The following is an 18,132-nucleotide window of genomic DNA, read 5'->3' as shown; positions in this document are numbered from 1 at the left end:
GAGAGAGAGAGAGAGAGAGAGAGAGAAAGAGAGAGAGAGAGAATAGTTCCATTTCTTCTACACACAGAGCTAGGTTTACAAGTGCATACCCTCACAGGTATCTGTGAAAGGACAGCATCATCAGATCTCAGGCTGTGAACGGACAGCATAGTCCGTTCTCAGGCTGGCTGCACACACACAGGCCTCTCTTCCACAGGAAGCTGTGGGTGTTTTGAGGCAGAGATGCTCACAAAGCACAGCCGTCCTGCCCACGTTTGAGAGACCCCATGTGAAGATCTGTGTACGATACACGGTGCTGAAGGGAACTGTTTTTCAAAATAAAATACGCATCAGATAGTGCTGAAAGGATTTGGCGTAAGACACCTATCCACGTGCCAGAGTCACTGGCTTGACAGATTTATATAACAGAAGTTCACACTATAATGAGTTTTTTGTAAAATAATTCCAGAATCACCTGGAATAATTTTGAATCTCAAATTTAGCCATTTCCTTGGATTCAATCATTCTGTTTTCTCTCTTTTAATTTAATTTAATTTTTTAAATTTTAGGCTAGGGTCGTACCTTGTAGCCCTGGCTGGATTAAAGGCATGCACCCCCACACACAGCTGAACTCTATTATTCTTTCATTTGCTTGAGCAAATGCAATTGCCATCTTGTGGGGCAAATATGGGTGCAGCATCAATGATGTCTTGTATTTCATCTGGTCAGATATGTGAAGAGCTGGACAAGTGTCACTCTTGCCTTCCTGACAAGGAAAATAACCAGACAAGTAGAAATCAGTCACTGTTGTAGTCACTGGTGGAGGGTTAAGGGTACTAAACTCACTGCTGGTGATGGGTCCTAGGAAGATGTTCTAAAAAGAGCTACTTGTGTGCCTCCCTCTGCTATCTATCAGACTATTGAGACAACCGATACAATGGCCCAGAAGGAATTCAAGGTTTCCTAGGAATCTCATAAGGTGTTAGGATGAGGGCATAGTGGTGTCAGGATGAGTCGGGGGCTTAGTTATGTTTCCTTCTTGCCCTCCATTCAACCTAAGCTTCAGGTCAGGGCTCTGAGGACAGAGGGACCTCTTCATTTGTCCCTCTTGCCAGTGTAGTCACATTGAACAAATCTGCTTTTCACTGTTGCCTGTCTGTTTAATTGGTCCATGGAAGGTGAGTGGGCAAGCCCGGCTTGTTAGAGCTGAGAGGCCCGGGTTTTGACCTTTGAAGCTCTGATAACAGGGCCTCTGCCACAAGAAAAAGCAAAACAAAACAAAACAGGCAGATGTGAAGACCAGGCAGCTCACTGAGAGCTGAGCTGAGCTGGAGGCAGCAGCCTGCACCGCAGCCCAAATCAGCAACATTTCTTATCTCTTTCATAGGGTGGGGGTGGGGGTCCGCTTCATTGTTAAAGCTCTGGGGATTAGCCTGAGAGCTCAGACTTCGTCAGAAGGGAAACAATCTTAAGTTAGGGACCTCCACATTTCCCAGGAGACCTAGCAGGTTCTCATTTTGAAGACCAGGCAAAGATTACAGTAGAGCTCCAGCAGAGAAACAGGTGTGTATATACTTTTAAATACTTGCACCAGATTTTGTTCTGAGAAGACCTATCCTCAAGGGGAACCATGTTACCAGAGCATGACCTTCTGGGGTTTTTTACTAAAGCCTAATCAGTAGGCTGAACTGAAAGACAGAATAGAGGCTCCCCAAAGGCCTACGCCCTAAGCACTGCTCTCTAAATGCCTCCTCCATCCCATCCCCACACCACCTACATCAATCCAGCTGAAGAAAGTGCGAGCCTCACTCCCTATGTAAGGAATCTCCAGGAAAGAGACAACTGAGTAGACAAAAGGAAGACCCTGAAGTTTATTTGAACCACCATAGTGTTGGGAAACTGTAAGCGCAGACTAACGCCTGCCTGGAGAAGCATAAAACCTCACCGCAAAGGCTGGTCCTCTTCAACGGATGTTGCCATCAGAAAGCTCTGCGAGGCAGGATGCAGGCACGCTCCATGAGTCACTGCTTGCACATCCACGAAGGCTGCATCGGTTACAGGAACAGCACTGCAAGACCCTCAAAAAGAGGCAGGTCCTTTCTTAACACACAGACCATGCTGGAAGAAATCACTCAGTGTGCTCAGACCTTACTAGACAAAGGAGCACACTGTCCTGTGTACTGCAACTAATGGCAGAGTCACCTCTGAACCCAGCCTTCCGATCTGTTTAGAATCAGTTTATATATCTAACACTCAGGGACTTGTACTGGTATCCTGAAGATAAGCGTATTTCCCACCTCCTTCTGTCGATGGCAGTGGTTCTCAACCTTCCTAAAGCTGAGACCCTTTAACACTGTTCCTCATGTTATGGTGACCCCCAACCACTAAATTACTTCACTGCTTCTTCATAACTGTAATTTTTCCACCGCTATGAATTGTAATGTAAATTCCAATATATAGGATATCATATGTAAATATATGATTTGTAGATATATATTAATATCTGCTATGCAGGTCGTGACCCACAGGTTGAAAACCGCTGGTCTATGGATATTCACTCAGAGAGTTCTTTTCTGAAGGCTGAATGAAGAGCCAATCAACTTCCAAATTTCCTAACTTATTCATGGACTGTGCCAAAGCCTATGGGATGAGCACCATTTCCAATCTGCCCTGTAGTAAGCCTACAGCATCCTTTCTTCTACTGTAATACCTTACACCTAAGAAGGTGATTGCTAAGGGCTGGTTAGTCCCTGAAATACAAAAGAGGATCTCCTTTCTTCTGTTGCCATGGCAGCTTGTAACACTGGTAGGTTGATAAAATAATTTTTTTCCTTATGAAGGTTTCAGATGCTCTGAATATGCAAACCCATTGATGTCCAGCTCTTTCATGACCCCAATGCTTCTGTGGGTTTTCTGAGGAGCTATGCCAGGGATCTGTGGATGTTTTCTGCTGGTCAGATAGTCTTCTGTGACCATCTCCCTGCTCGGCCTTAGAGCACCAAGTGTTAGTGGCTGGCCTCCAATAACCTGCATTTATCGAAGCAGGCTGGCAGGAGCATTGGCCCTAGCTTGCAAGTTTCTGATCCGCCTAGCCATGGGCAACCCTACCCCCAGGTGAGTGGCTTTGATATTGTGTTTGCCTATGCTCCACCCTCTCAGCCTGCTCTTTGGAAAAGAGCAGGAGAGAGAGAGAGAGAGAGAGAGAGAGAGAGAGAGAGAGAGAGAGAGACAGAGACAGAGACAAAGAGACAAAGAGACAAAGAGACAAAGAGACAGAGAGAGAGCATGCTCTTTGTTTTGGTCTTCTCCACTGTCTCTGAGCTTTCCTAGAGACTCCTTAGGTGTGTGTGTGTGTGTGTGTGTGTGTGTGTGTGTGTTGGGGGAGGGGGGGAATGCTGGCAATCCCTCCACATGGTTGATAGGACAGATCTAAGATGTGTCCTCATCTGTCCCTTCATCACTGGCTCATCACCTCATGTCTGTACAGGTTACTCGTAAATTATTTGCTCACCTAACATCTGTAGGCATTCAGGCTGACCCTGAGCCTGACAAATCTTATTTAACCTTGTTAGTCATCGATCTAGGGACCTCAGATTCCTGGGACTGAGTCAAAACGGAGCCTGTTGTGTCTTATCTTCATCTTGAGTCTGAGTTTTCCGAATGGTTCTCTGAAGGCCCCACTCTTTGGTGGGAGAGGCAGACATGGCAACAACTCAACACCCCAGCACCAGTAGCCAAATAATCTCTACTAATCCCCTTCAAGTTGCAACAGTCGAACTACCTTTTGCCCTTGGCGTGGGTGGATGTCTAAGGTGCTTTAAAGTCATCATGGGATAAGAAAATGGCATTTGTCCTCAAGCCTCAAACAAACCAAGATAGAAGTGACCTCGTTTTCCTACAGTATGGGTGCAGCTCCACGGAGGGACTGTGCAGTCCCTCCCTCTGTCTCATCCTCCATCTCTGAAGTTTCTCACACTGGAACCATCAAGCTATCCAATGCAGCTCTTCATTTTTATTTTAGTGAAAACAATAGCGGAAATACAGACAAAATACAATAATACATGCACCATGCCTCTATGTCCCCCTTGTATCTTTTAAATATCAGAGAGCAGCTGGAGAATGGGACATGAAATGGTGCGAGACAGAGATGGAGACAAAGTAAAGAAGATCTGTGAAGAAACTCTGGGGAGGAAGGCAGAAGGAAGAAGCTGCTGGAAGTAGAAACAAGACAGAAGAACGGGGCCTGGGAAGGAACTGGGAATACCTGGCTATTTGATGATTCACCCACCCAAACATCAATCCTCCTCTCAAGAAAACCCTTTAATGTCTGCACCACTTTTCTCCAGACTTCTAGAACAGTATGTATCTCATTCCTCTTTATTCTCATGATGGCAGGGGAGGTTAGCATCACAGTGCCAAGGCTGGCTTCAAGACAGTCCAGCTACATTTGGGCTGTAGTCAGAGTTGTTGGAAAATTAAAATATTACCACTTAATTTCAAGCTGCCCATGATACCGATAACAAACCGCCTCTGGCTGGCTATGTAGCTCTGTGTTAGAGTAGTTGTTTGGAATAGGGCTGTTGGTTTGATCCTCAGCCCTAGTCAAGAGTAAGAAGAAAACCGTGGGGCTAGAGAGATTGCTCAGACATGAAGAAAGAGCTCATGTCATGCTGCAGAGGACTGAGACCAAATTCCCAGCACCCACATGGTGGTTTGCAGCCATCATCCATGATTCCAGTTCTTAGAATCCCAATGCCCTCCTGGGCACCAGGTACACACATGGCACACAAACATGCAGGTAGAAATACCTACACCCATAAGATAAATAAATCTGAAGTCATTTTTTTAAAAGATTGCCTTTGGTGATTTTCCTATATACTCAGAGTAACCTTTCTTATTGTCCATTTTTTTTCTAGCATAATAAATCAATGATGCCCCCTTTTCCCTCTGGAAAATATCCACATTCAGATAATAGATTATACCTCACTCTTTCTGTAAGTGCCATGTAACTCTAGTGCCAGGTCTCTCACTGCTTGGATGGCTTTAGAGTATACTGTGCTTTATACTATCAAAAGCCAAAGGGGCAAGTTGTTTCTACCAACAAAAGCAATGTATAACTTGGGGGGAAAGTAGAGAGAGCCAGGAACACATCTGGTGCTTATCATCTCCAGAGATGAGGGCTCATTTAACTAGCCCAAGGTCTTGCAAGGAAGCAGCTGAGGTGTCATATAAACGTAGCTCAAGTCTTGCTAGCCAGCCTGGCATCTTTAACACCAGCAACCCAAAGCTCCCATTCCACCAACACTGCCATACACAGGCATTTCTAAATACAAATCATCTTGTCCCCTCCTCCCCAACCACAGTATTTTTTGAGAATATCCAAATATGAGAATTTCCGAATTCACATATGTTTCCATGCCAGAATAACCACACCAGTATCCCCAAGACATCTGCTGCATTCCTCATTTCCAGCTGTCTCTTTCTTTGTCCACTGCCAACAAAGACACTTGGAAGAGTTTCATTCTCAGATCAGCCTCAAATAAGGATGCATTTCATCTGGGGAAGGCCCTTGCCAGGTCGTCCCAAATCCACCCACAGTGAAGTGCATTCGCACAGTGTAGTGCTCCAGAGACTTTCAAGGACTGCCTTGCTCTCTGACTGCCATAGTTGGTCACTGGGTCCCTAAAGAACCATGCTTATGCTCAATGATTCAATTTACGGCCTTTAGTATCTATTTCTATGAGTCCGAACCAGAGCAAAGAATAAGAAACCACGTAAGGTTCATTCTCTACCCCTCCTTTCTGTTCTATAAGAATCCCCGACCTGGGCTGGCAAGATGGCTCAGCGGGTAAGAGCACTGACTGCTCTTCTGAAGGTCCTGAAGGTCCTGAGTTTGGAACCCAGCAACCATATGGAGGCTCACAACCACCCGTAATGAGATCAGATGCCCTCTTCTGGTGCGTCTGAAGACAGCTGCAGTGAATTACGCAGGAGGGAGTGGGGTCAGGCTGGAGGGAGCAGGACAGGCAGAGGTCCTGAGTTCAACAGCAGCCACACACATGATGGCTCATGGCCATCTGTACAGCTACAGTGTACTCATGCACATAAAATAAATAAAATAAATCTTAAAAAAAAAAAAGAAGAACCCCCAGCCTTTGCGATGGCATCTTTTTTTGTTTGTTTGTTTTTGTTTTTGTTTTTGTTTTGTTTTGTTTTTTTGCAATGGAGTTGCATCATCGAGGGAGATGTCAAAGCTAAACCCAGACTCTTATTATCCCACAAGGACTCCATAATAATTAGTCATGTTTGCCGGTATAATGGCATGTCTAGTTGGGTCGTGATTTGCTCAAAAATACTAGTGATATCCTGGGAATAGCTGCTCTGTGTGACTTTCCACAAAGGGAGTCTCTGTCATAAATGAGAATTTAGCCATGAGGTCACGAGGCTACCCACAGTTCCACGACTGTCACTCTAAATGTAAGCTACTGCCTGCTGACATTCTTAGAGAAATGAAAAATAGATTTATGGGGAGCTGAGGGTGTCGTTCAGCAGCAGAACATATGCTTAGTGTGTGTAAGGGACTGGATTTAATCCCCAACCACCAAAAAGGAAAGAATAATTAAACTCACAATGTGTTGATCAAATCATGTTATTGATGAACTTGGGAAAAGGAATGGACAAAGATACATTGCCTAAACAAAGCTATGCTCCTGCTTTCTATTTTTCTTGTCTCTCATGATCCTTTGCATCCATTTGGTACCTGACATTCTTTGAGAGTTTTGTAGACTATTTATTTATTTCTAAGCTCTATTTAGACCTGAATATCAGAAGCTGTTTTTGCAGGCCTTGGGGTGACTGGACCCCTCTCCTTCTCCTCCGGCGTGTGTAATCACCCAGTTGCCCCACCGTCTCCTGCCAGGAGATGTGGCCATCCCAGACATTTTATCACTTCCTTGTTTCCGATTATATACGATTCATCAGGCCAGAATAACTGACAGGATGTGTGTGGAGCTATGAGTCATGGTCCTTCCCCTGAGAGCACCTCATCTCTCATTTGCTTGCTGTTGCTCTCTTGTTTCCCATCTCTACCTGGGCAAGAGGCCGGCTTAGCAGAAGAGCTCACACATTTGGGTGAAAATGACTTCAAAACAGTACCTATTACTGTGATTCCATTTGTAGAAAACGTAGAACTTTGGGGAATCAAAGAGAGCCAAGAGCCTAAAAAGCCGAAATGCTTACTCCATTATATCTTGAAATATAAATTTACACAAAATATACATATATACACCGTATATGATATGGATATCTCTCCTTCCTCTATAATGAAGTGTTGCTAACCCCAGTACATTCCCTCCATTGTTATTTGATAGGCCCACAAAGATTATGGGAATAATTCCTTATAAAAATGTAATCACCACATCACTTAATAAAGACTTAAATGTCTTTATCTATACAAACATTCGCACATACGCAGCCTTCAAAAAACAACCTTCAAATATATCTAGAGGATACATTTATTCTCACATGAAATAAACTTGGAAGTGGCCCATGCCTATAATCACAGCAATAGGAGGTATAGGCAGGGAGATCAGAAGTTCAAGGCTAGGCTAGGCTACATAGGAGACTTTCAAAAGGAAAGAGAAAAGGAAGGAAAAAAGGGAGGGAGGAAGAAAGGGGGAATGGAGGGAGGGAAGGAAGAAAGATAAGAAAAAAGCCTCAGAGAGTATCTGCTCTATTGGTGCAGTGCCATCAAAACATGTCCTAGAGAGGCAGCTCTGGCCTGGCTGCACACTGTAACCTGCCTCCCCTACGCTTTCTAGCACAGTTTTCTATTACATGGCCTAGATCTAAGCTCACTTCTCCAGATTTTAACTTTCATGTTACATTTTAGAATTTTGGAGCCCTTTGGAGGGGAAAGGAAGAACTCCTGCCATTGACATGAAAAGTCTCTTAAGCCTTTTCACTTTCCAGCCTTCCTACTCTATTTAATGTATGAAAAAAACATATGGCGTATAGTGGCACACTATGCAAAAATATCTGCAGGATTAGAAATTTTTACCTTTCATTTTCTTCTTGTCTTCCACGCATGTCTTTATTATAATTTGATTACAGAGTGGAGCAACACAACCGTAGCTTTCTCTTGAGTACATTAAGGTGGGTGTTGGAAGATCAAAGTCTGGAGTGCCTTTCAGAGCTTAAAGGAAGCCTGTGACTAAGTTTGACAACTCATCCCACCTGCCAAGAAGTCTTCTCACACTTACCCATGCCATCCTGCTATTTGAATTTAGGAGAGAGACAAACACAGGAGTACCAACACTCGAAGCACACCCGTGCAGACAGCCACATACATTTGATGAGCAGTCCCTATGAATTTCCTTTGCTTTGATTTTATTCAACGGATAGAGCTGATTCTGACGCAAGTTTCCACAACTGACATAGATCCGATTGCTGGAGTGCTGATTTTTTTTTTTCCAGTTTGCTTTTGATAAACAATCACCATTAGGAAAAAGATTAGTTCTATGTATAAACATGTATTCCCTGTGCCCGGGATGTTAGATGTACTCTAACCCCTCTTTGTGTAAAGAGATCATGTTTAAATCCCTTGAGTGGCTGTTCGGCTAAAAGTTTAGAGTCTCTTAATCTAGTATTTGATGCTAAACCAAATAGGCCCTTAGGGAAGAATTAAGAGCAAACCAGACAGTATGAAATTCTTGTTTTGTGCAAGTTGAACAGTATCTGTTATTGTCTTGTGTGTGAGGAGAGCAATCACTGTGGGGGATGGTTAAGAACACTGTCTATGCACAATCCCCCAATGTTCTGTGGGGATACACATAGACTAAAAAGATGAACATTTTTATCATACTATCTGCTATTCAGAGTCTCGGTCTTTTCGGTGACTCAAATGTCACTCCAATGATAGATAAGGTAATGCCAAAAACAAAAACAACAACACCCTCTCCCAAAACAAAAACAAAAACAAAAAACAAAACAAACAAAAAAACCAAATCAAACAAACAAACAAGCCTACTATTGAAAATCTTGACCTAAATGCCTTGGAGTGTCGTCCATATTCTTGAGCCTTAAATTCTATCCACAGAAACACTCTGGGAGTGTACGAACAAGACGGAAAGATTCACTGGCAGGTAGCAAAAGGAAAATGATCGCGACCTCCATGGAACGCTTGGGTCTGTAATAACCAGTCCTCCCTCCAGGCTGATAGCACTTTTCCTGCAAGGAGAATAATTGCACATGAACACATTTTTTTTTTTCTGCTGAATCACAGACCTTCCCAAAAGCCCGAGTCAAAGTGAAAGTCCCTTCAGTCCTTCCATTAGGTAGGCCACTGGCTCTTCCTCCTCTCCGGAGGTTACGCTTACAGTAATCACGTGGCTTCTGTCCTTTGTTCCCATAGATTCTTTGGGGTTTGTTCTTATCTCTGTAACGAGGAGGTTTTTCTCTTTCTGCTTGCCTTTCTGTTCAAACATCACTCTGCTAAATATTCCCGGGTGCCAGGTCCCACCATTGCTTCGCAACACTGTGGCAGCTTCTGTATGGATCCATAGACTCAGTGGCTCTTGTAGGGCACTCTGCCTTTCCTGGATGCCAAGCATGGGCCTGGGCAACGCGAGGTTGCTGGGTGTTCTCCGAATGTCTCCCCACCCTGTGGATTAACACTGTCTTTTAGAGACTGGCGGCGAATGCTAAAACACTGAACTTTGTAGTTTGGTGAAGGCTTGCTGACCTGGACGACCGCCTTTCTTTGAGTGGGCTCCACTAACTTCTTTAGAGCTCCTACACAAATGTTTTGAGAAGCCACCATTTTTGTCTTTGTTTGCTCCACTGTGACAACATTCCAGTAAGACTGAGGCTCCAGTTCAGGGTCTGGACCAGGGGATAAATCTGAGAGGAGCAGACATACCCCTCCTTTTCTTAGCTCCCTGAATCTCTAGGTTTGTGAGACTGCCAGTCTGGCCCCTCCTACTCTTAGAACCACTTGAGTCTATGTTGTGTGCACTCCTTTCTTAGGGGCCCTTGGGTCTTCATGGTGATGACCTTCTAATTGCCCAAGTTATGTGTCCGTGCCAGAGGCCATAGTTGAGGTCTGAGCTGGCAGGGCATTGCCGTGCTTGGTGAGGAGCAAGAAACAGGCTATGTGAGAAGAGAAGGAGGCGAGCTGATCCCAAACTTCACAACTGAACTTATTTCTAGTACATTTACATGATACAATACACTTCTCTCTCTCTCTCTCTCTCTCTCTCTCTCTCTCTCTCTCTCTCTCTCTCTCTCTCTCTCTCTCTCTCTCTCTCTTTCTCTCTCTCTCTCTCTCTCTCTCTCCCCCTCCCTGTCCTGGGGATTGAAACCATTGAAACCCAGGGTCTCACAGATGCTGGGCAAGTCCTGGGCTTGAGTTACTAATCCCAGTCCCTCAGAACACTCATTCTTAACCACTGATTATTTCTCCTCCTGTGCCTCACAGCTCTCAGCCAGAGAGTTAAATAAATTAATCAGTGTCTCAGGCTTTTAAAAGGGCTCATCAGGCACCGCTGTTTACGTGCAACTATTATAATAAATGTTGCAGCCTCTTCTATGGATTTTGTCATCTCCTGTGTCTTATGAGCTCACTCAGTGGTTTCCATGGGTGACCTAAGTTGTTTTTTTTTTTTCTTTCTCGTTTTTATTTTTGCCTTCTTACTTCCTGCGTGAAGATTTCCCTTTGAAATATCCTTCCTGCCTTTGTGTAGCACAGTTTTTTTTCCCCCAGCCAGTCTCACTATGTTACCCCAGACTGGCCTCAAACTCTCAATCCCCCTTCCTCTGCCTCTTCAGTGAGAGAATTAGACATTTGTTTGTTACTCTTGGTAGGATTCCTGTCATGGTTGAATTCTCTGTTGCTTTACTTGTTAGATTCATGCAGGTTTTTTCTTCTCTGCACCAAGTCAAATAATAATAATAATAAAAATACAGTATTGATGGGGAGGGTCTCAGATCCTGCTGACAGGCATGCGGCAGTGAATGTTCCAAAAGGAGAGATGTTTTCTGCTCTTCCCTCAGCCATCTAATTCAGAGACTGCAGGAGTTTTTCATGATGACAATTGAGGATCAGAAGTCCAGTCATGCATCGGCCTCCTTTTCCCTGTACATACATGTTTATTATTGTTTGTCCAAAATGCCTAAGACCTGAGGGACTAGGAGTTAGACAGAGTTCCTAGTAGGCAGAGAGTGGGTAGAAGGGCCTTGACTAGGGAAGAAAGGTGGCAAACTTCCATGATGGCTGGCTTCTTCCTCCCAACTTAAGACAAACACCTGGTGGCCTAAAACAAAGGCCTGGCCTGTCTGTGTCCCACCTCCTAGTAGGGCCCCCAGATGATGAACATGCTCTGGCTAGTTCAAGACCAGATCAGAACCTGTTTACACTAAAGTTAGGAGCCTATCAGCCACCCTGTCTTTGTTGAAACTGATCAACTCTAAATTAGGGAGGAAGGCCCCTCAGTCCCTTCAAACCTGCAACCTTTTATGAAGCTGGATTTTCAGATTCTTGAGTCCCCAGTCAGCTTTGTAGAACATCTTTGTGTGTGTGTGTGTGTGTGTGTGTGTGTGTGTGTGTGTGTGTGTGTGATGTGCACATGAAAGCTTTTCTTCATCAGCTGACTCTGTTTTCAGGGTTTGAGATTTTCCCTACTACCATCACGCTCAATATTTTCCCTGCCTTTTAATTCTTTAACCCTCAGAGAGAACAAACCCAATCAGGACCTCTAGATGGTAACAGAACTGTTTCAGATGGGGAATTTTTTTTTTTTAATTTAGGAATATTTGCATACTATATTGGTCAGAGTTATCAAGAGAAACAGAATTAATGGAATGAATACACACAGACATATATGTATATATATGTATTAAGTACACACACACACACACACACACACACACACACACACACACACGCTTTATTAGAGTAGCTTACAGGCTGTGGCCCAACTAGTCCAACAATGCTGTCTACCCATGGAAAGTCCAAGAATCTAGCAGCTGTGCTGTCCACAATGCTGGGTGCCTTAGCTGGCTTCAGAGTCGGCTGCAATCCAGGGAAGTGAGCGCTAATGCCAGGGAGGGAATGGACTTGCCAAGAAGAGCTAGGGCAAGCAGGCAAAGAACAAACAAAAGCTTCCTTCCTCCATATCCTTTATTAAAGCTGCCACCAGAAGAAGATCAAAATTAAGCATGAGTCTTCCCATTTCAAATGATTTGATTAAGAAAAATCCCTCCCAGGTATACCCAGCCACTTGGGTTTTGGTTAATTCCAGAAGTGGTCAAATTGACAACCAAAATTAGCCATCACACATGCACATCATGAGCTATCTTAGGGATGGAGCTTGAGTCCCACAGAAGTCATCTGGGTTATGTATGCATCTTACGAACACAGCCAGAAGGTAATGCTATGCCGTACTTTGCGCATCCTCTCTGACTGTCGCCTGGGATCAGCCATGGAATTTTCCAGTTGCAGCATCATTGCTGGCACTCTGAAGGTTCAGGCTCTGGACCATTTCAGACGGCAGGTTTTTACATGAAGGGCTCTCACCCAGCCTGTGCAACCTGCAGCGAGTTCTGACACGGTCAACTGCTGAGGCTGCTCCCCAAGATGCAACACAATTATCAAATCCCGGGCTGTTTGAGCATCCCTTTATCTGTCCAGACCCAGTTTGAAGTGATGCTGACTGCCCTATGAAAATCCTCCTCTATCCCATATCCTGACAAGAGATCTGCACTAGGGACCCTGTTGCCTCTTGCAACCAGCAGTGACTATACCACAGGTCCTCTTAATGGTATGGGTTAAGCTCTCTAGAGAGAAGGCTAGGACCTTATTCACACATGTGCGCACACACAAACATACACACACACACACACACACAGAGAGAGAGAGAGAGAGAGAGCAAAGGATTTAGCACGTGTTAACTACTCAGTGGTCCCATCCATAATGATGGGAAAGAAGAGAAAGAACGAGTAAGCAGCGCTGACAGGAGAGGAGATGGTTGGGATGAAAGGGTATGGTAGTGGACTCCCCCATGTCATAAGAAGTCCGGGTGAGAGGAAGCAACTGTGAGGTAGAACCCAGGGCCTTCTCTCCTGCAGATGAGGCACTTAGCTGAGTTTTGCCCTGCCTGCCTGCCCAGCTGGTCCAGCACAGGTTCTGCACCCAACCTCCGCTGCTTTTCATTCACCCCTTCTTAATTATGCAAATGGCTTCTTCCTGGGGAAGGAGAGATGTTGGGAACAGACCTGGCCCCAAAACACATCAGGTGTGTACTGAGCATCAAAGATCAACCAAACCAGCTGATTACCTGACCTGCCACAGGCTCCTTTGATATCCTGAGATACTGTCCTTTATGCTCAGACCTATCACAAAGGTGGCCTCTAGAGCCCTTCGGAATCCAGAACACTAAACCCATGCTCCAAGGAACCTATCTACCCAACTCCAGTTTGGTGCTGTACCAGCCTCATCCTGGCAAGGTCCAAGTAGGTAGTCCTTTCAGTAGGGACCAGCCTCATCCTGGCGAGGTCCAAGTAGGTAGTCCTTTCAGTAGGGACCATGGTACCTTTAGAAATCGGTTGTCATTTGGAATCCTTGGGAAATGGGATCAACAATACCGCTTCCCCTACTGGATATCAAGATCCACAGATGGTCAAGTCCCCTGTGTAAAACAATGTACTACTTACGTATAACCCCCGTGATTCCACTACACACTTACATCATCTCTGGATACTTAGACACCCCCCCAATTGAACATAAATTCCATATTAATGTTATTATACTGTGCTGTTTAAGGGGTGATGGGGAAAGGCTGTACGTATTCTATACAGATATAATTGTCCACCCCCTACATTTTTAATCTACGATTGGATGAATCCAGAGATTCAGAGCCAATAAAATGGGATCAGGTATCGTACTGTATTTTTGGGAGTGACCATAGGCTGAATCTCACTATTGGGTCATGGCAGACTTCTCTCATTCCATCAGCCACTGGAGTCTCCTCTTTGAAAGTGCTCTACCTGCCAGTGCTGACTTTGGGGCATCAAAATTTTTGTTGAGAAAAGATGACTCAGCGGGGGCTTAAGGGAGGGAGTTCTGGTAATCGGTGTAAATGCAGACCTTCCTTTTTTTTTCAACTCAGTGAATCAACAGATGTAGGCTCCTTACCGTGTGTCAGGACAGCACATTGCCTTGTCCTCTGCACAGCTTACGACTCCCTTTCTCATGGAGGCCGCTGGTGGAGACAAGAGGCTTCCTCCTGTTGGTTTCCAGGACATCTAGAGATGAGCGAAGTCATTCATGAAGTAGGAGATTGTTTCTGTTTGTTAGAACATAATGTGTCTAGCTGGACGGAACTTGAGTTCCACCTTGGGCTCTAGCACACCCAGCCAGCCCAGTGACTCATCTCTGCTCCTCGGTTGGGGCCAGCATATCCTTCCTTCTCTTTTGCCCATGGAGTGCAGTTTTGCATACATCTATCTTGATTCTGACTCACAGACCTCATCTTCAACCTTGACTGGAGGGAGTGATAGCCAGAACATTCCACTGAGCTGATTTCAGCAGTCCCCACAGCCTCACCCACAGGGTACTAGTGCTTGACCACTGTTGGCTTGCCGCCTCACCTTTCACAAGCACGTCCTATGAGAAGACACTTTTCCTGGGAACTGTGGAAGTGACACCTTCTCAGAGGCCTGGGCAATTCCCCATATGGGGGCAGATGGCTACAGAACAGTGAGCAACCAAAAGCAGGTGGAATCCCGGTGCCAGAAAGAGAGCTCACTCAATCAGGACTCTGGGGCTCCAGGTCACTGTGGGGAACCTCCATAGAACACAGAGCATTTCTTTCATCACAGCCACATACGTAGTAGAAAGAGGCTACTAAAGGCTTGTGAAGAGCCCTAGGAAGGTTCGCTAGCTATGGGAAAGGAGTGGGTTCATATTCATGGGTGGTTCCCATAAATCTTCATACATAACATCCCTCTAAGGAACAGGAAAAGGCTGGATTGGGTCAAAGGTCACACTGAGTTCTGCTGATTCAGATGACAATCCAAATAAGATGATGAAAGTGTGGGTCCTCATTTGGCCTCAGAGTCATCATGGAACCCAAGGATGCTGTGCTTGGCTTTCATCCCATCCTCCTCCAGATTTTGAACAGAGTTAATGGCATCCATCTCTAGCTATTTCCAAAGGACCTGGCTGCAACAAGCTCTTAAGCAGCAGTGGCAGTATGGTCAAAAAATCAAGCATTTCTGCTCCACCATTAACAAGACTGGGAAAGGCTAAGTGTGGGAAGAAATTTCCTCTCCAGCTGCTAGCCTCTAGGTTAGGATCTGGGTTCTGCCGCTCTGCTTGGAGAGGTGGGCAGACTCCGAAAGGAAGTGAACCACTTCCGGAAGAGCTGGCCACCTGGATGGGGCCAAGGACTCAGTTGGGAAATCCCTGGGGGTGGGGGAATTCTCTGGAAATCTTTCAATTAGTGGAAGCGCCTTCCCACGGGCACAAGGTGAGAGGGAACCCAGGGAAACCAGAGAGAGCAAGAGAATGGGTAATGTGGGTAGAGAAAGGGAAAAGGAAGTTGCTGGCGAGTTGAAGGTTCAGGGGTCAAGTCCTGCTAAAAATGTTAGTTCACCATTCCCAAATGGCCTTGACTTCACTTAGGGGGGAAAAAAACATAAGCTAGACAAAGCAATTCTCAAGAGATATTTCAAGTGAAGCGATAGTAAGCAAAAAAGAGGCGGGGAAACCCTCTTTACTGATCTCCATTATAAATGGTGAAGTAGAGATTCAGAATGGTTCATATAGTTCAGTAACTTTCACTGTAAGTCAAGACCAACTGAATCCATTTGCAGCTAGCTCATCCTGTGCTTCACCATATCCCCCAAGGAAGAGCCTTGGAAGTGACTACAAACACAGGCCTTGCCCATTAGGATGCCCCCCCACCAAACACTACCAAAACAGAAGGCAGCATCAGAGAACTAGTTCCTGCCCACAATCTATGGGAAAGCACCTCCTGTGCCCTTGAGACTCCATTGGGGCTGGCTGATATATGACAAGTATCATCATGTCCAGTCCCTCTCCAGGGTAGAGCACAACAGCTGACAGAGGAGGACACCTATAACTTCAACTTAGGGCCAGGCTTCCATAAAAAGTGCTGCAGTAGTTAATTTTAACAGAAAAATAAATTTCTGAATCCCCAAACTTAACAGTAATGCAAAAATCATGATATCTTATACATTTTTAAAAACTTTATTTTTAAATATCTGGGTGTTTGTGTGTGTGTGTGTGTGTGTGTGTGTGTGTGTGAGAGAGAGAGAGAGAGAGAGAGAGAGAGAGAGAGAGATGAGTGTTTCGCTTGTGTATTGGTCAAGTCTCTCTAGAGTAATAGAACATATATATATATATATATATATATATATATATATATATATATATACACTTGAGAGAGAGGGGAAGGGAGAGGACGAAGAGGGAGAGGGAGAGGGAGACAGGGAGGGGGAGGAAGAAAGGGCTTTATGAGAATGACTTACAGGCTGTGGTCCAGCTAGGCCTATAATGGCTGCCTATGAGAGGAAGATCGAAGTATTCAGTAATTGTTCAGGCCGTGAAGTTGGATGTCTCAGCTATTCATCATTATGTGCAAGAATCCCCGAAAGTCAGCTCTAACGCCAGTAAAGGAATGGACTTGTTACAAGGTGAGGGCAAGCAGGCAGAGAGCAAAAGTTTCCATCTCCCATGTTCCATAGGTTTCCAGCAGAAGGCATGGCAGAGATTAGAGGTGGGTTCTCACATCTCCAAAGATCTGTGATAAAGGTGTGTTGTCCTACCTCAACAATTCAGATTAGAAGTAGATCTCCCCATTTCAAAACAAGCAAAAATCCCTCACAGGTGTGTCCCATGGTTGAATTTTAGCTAATTTGGGATGTCTTCAACTTGACAACCAGGATTAACCATCAATCACAGCATGCATATGTATACATATGTGCATCACATGTGTGTCTGATACCTGAAGAGGTCAAAAGAAGATCCCCAGGAAATGGAGTTACAGATGGTTGTGAGTCACCCCGTGCCTGTGAAGGACCAAACTCAGATCCTGTTTACGAACAGTAGGTGTTCCTCTCACAGGCCCCTGGGGTTGTATTCATGATAAATCCTTCAACATTTATGACAGGAGAATGTCACTGCTAGGAAGACAGAAGCTGTACTTTTAAAAGAGTCTTAAGAGGGCTGTGAAACTGGAAAATATATAAGCAATTACTTTTCAATGTAACTTCCAGACTGATTTCTTTTTTAAAGTACAATGATTATAAAAGCCAGGCATATTCACATGATTACAAGTGAGTGATCTGTGGGATAGAAGACTATCGTTTGATCAGGCTAGAAGTAGCTGGAAGTAAGCCCCATGCTTGGGCAGAAACACTGATCAAAGTCTAGAAATTGTCTCTGGGTGCTTTTGACAACCCCTTTTTATTGTCATCCCAGTCTGAGGCTCTTGGCTCACTACCTCCATGGTTTCCTCTTACCCTATTCCCCAGAAGAGATTCATGGAAGAGCTGAGGGTCACAGCAGAGGCCAACAATAGTAACAAAGAATTTGGAGGTGTGAAGACCAGTAAGATAAAACTTTTGTTAGGAAGCTAAACTAGTTCGCATGTTATTATTTAAAAAAAAAAAAAACCTTTGTGATATGGAACAGGAAACTGAAAATGCTTGTATCATTTCTATGATTGTCTCTTATGTAGATCACTAGAAATTGCTCCCTTCCACCCTCATACCCATTACAGATAAAGGTTTATAAAGTTAAAATGAAAGAAAAAAAAATCCAACATGTGGATTCAAGTATGCAGTATTTTATAAAGCTCTGTCTTAGGGTTTTACTGCTATGAACAGACACCATGATCAAGGAAACTCTTATAAGAACAGCATTTAATTGGGGCTGGCTTACAAGTTCAGAGGTTCACTCCATTATCATCAAGGTGGGAACATGGCAGCATCCAGGCAGTCATGGTACAGAAGGAGCTGAGAGTTCTACATCTTCATTTGAAGGCTGCTAACAGAATACTCGCTTCCAGGCAGCTAGGATGAGGGTCTTAAAGCCCACATCACAGTGGCACACCTACTCTAACAGGGCCA

The 18,132-nt window shown here is 44.6% G+C and overlaps 1 long non-coding RNA gene across 1 annotated transcript; it reads right to left on the bottom strand.

Moving 5' to 3' along the window:
* Positions 1–565: 565 nt before the first annotated feature.
* On the bottom strand, positions 566–14,240 carry LOC116071344. Its single transcript, XR_004110841.1, has 3 exons — positions 14,171–14,240; positions 1,925–2,057; positions 566–745 (listed from the first exon to the last, which is right to left on the bottom strand). It is a non-coding gene; the product is annotated as an uncharacterized LOC116071344 (long non-coding RNA).
* Positions 14,241–18,132: the final 3,892 nt, after the last annotated feature.

The sequence above is a fragment of the Mastomys coucha genome, unplaced genomic scaffold (assembly GCF_008632895.1).
Source record: "Mastomys coucha isolate ucsf_1 unplaced genomic scaffold, UCSF_Mcou_1 pScaffold22, whole genome shotgun sequence".
Classification (NCBI taxonomy): domain Eukaryota; kingdom Metazoa; phylum Chordata; class Mammalia; order Rodentia; family Muridae; genus Mastomys; species Mastomys coucha.
The sequence above is the reverse complement of the archived record's forward strand: the minus strand, read 5'-3'. Positions and strand labels throughout refer to the sequence as shown.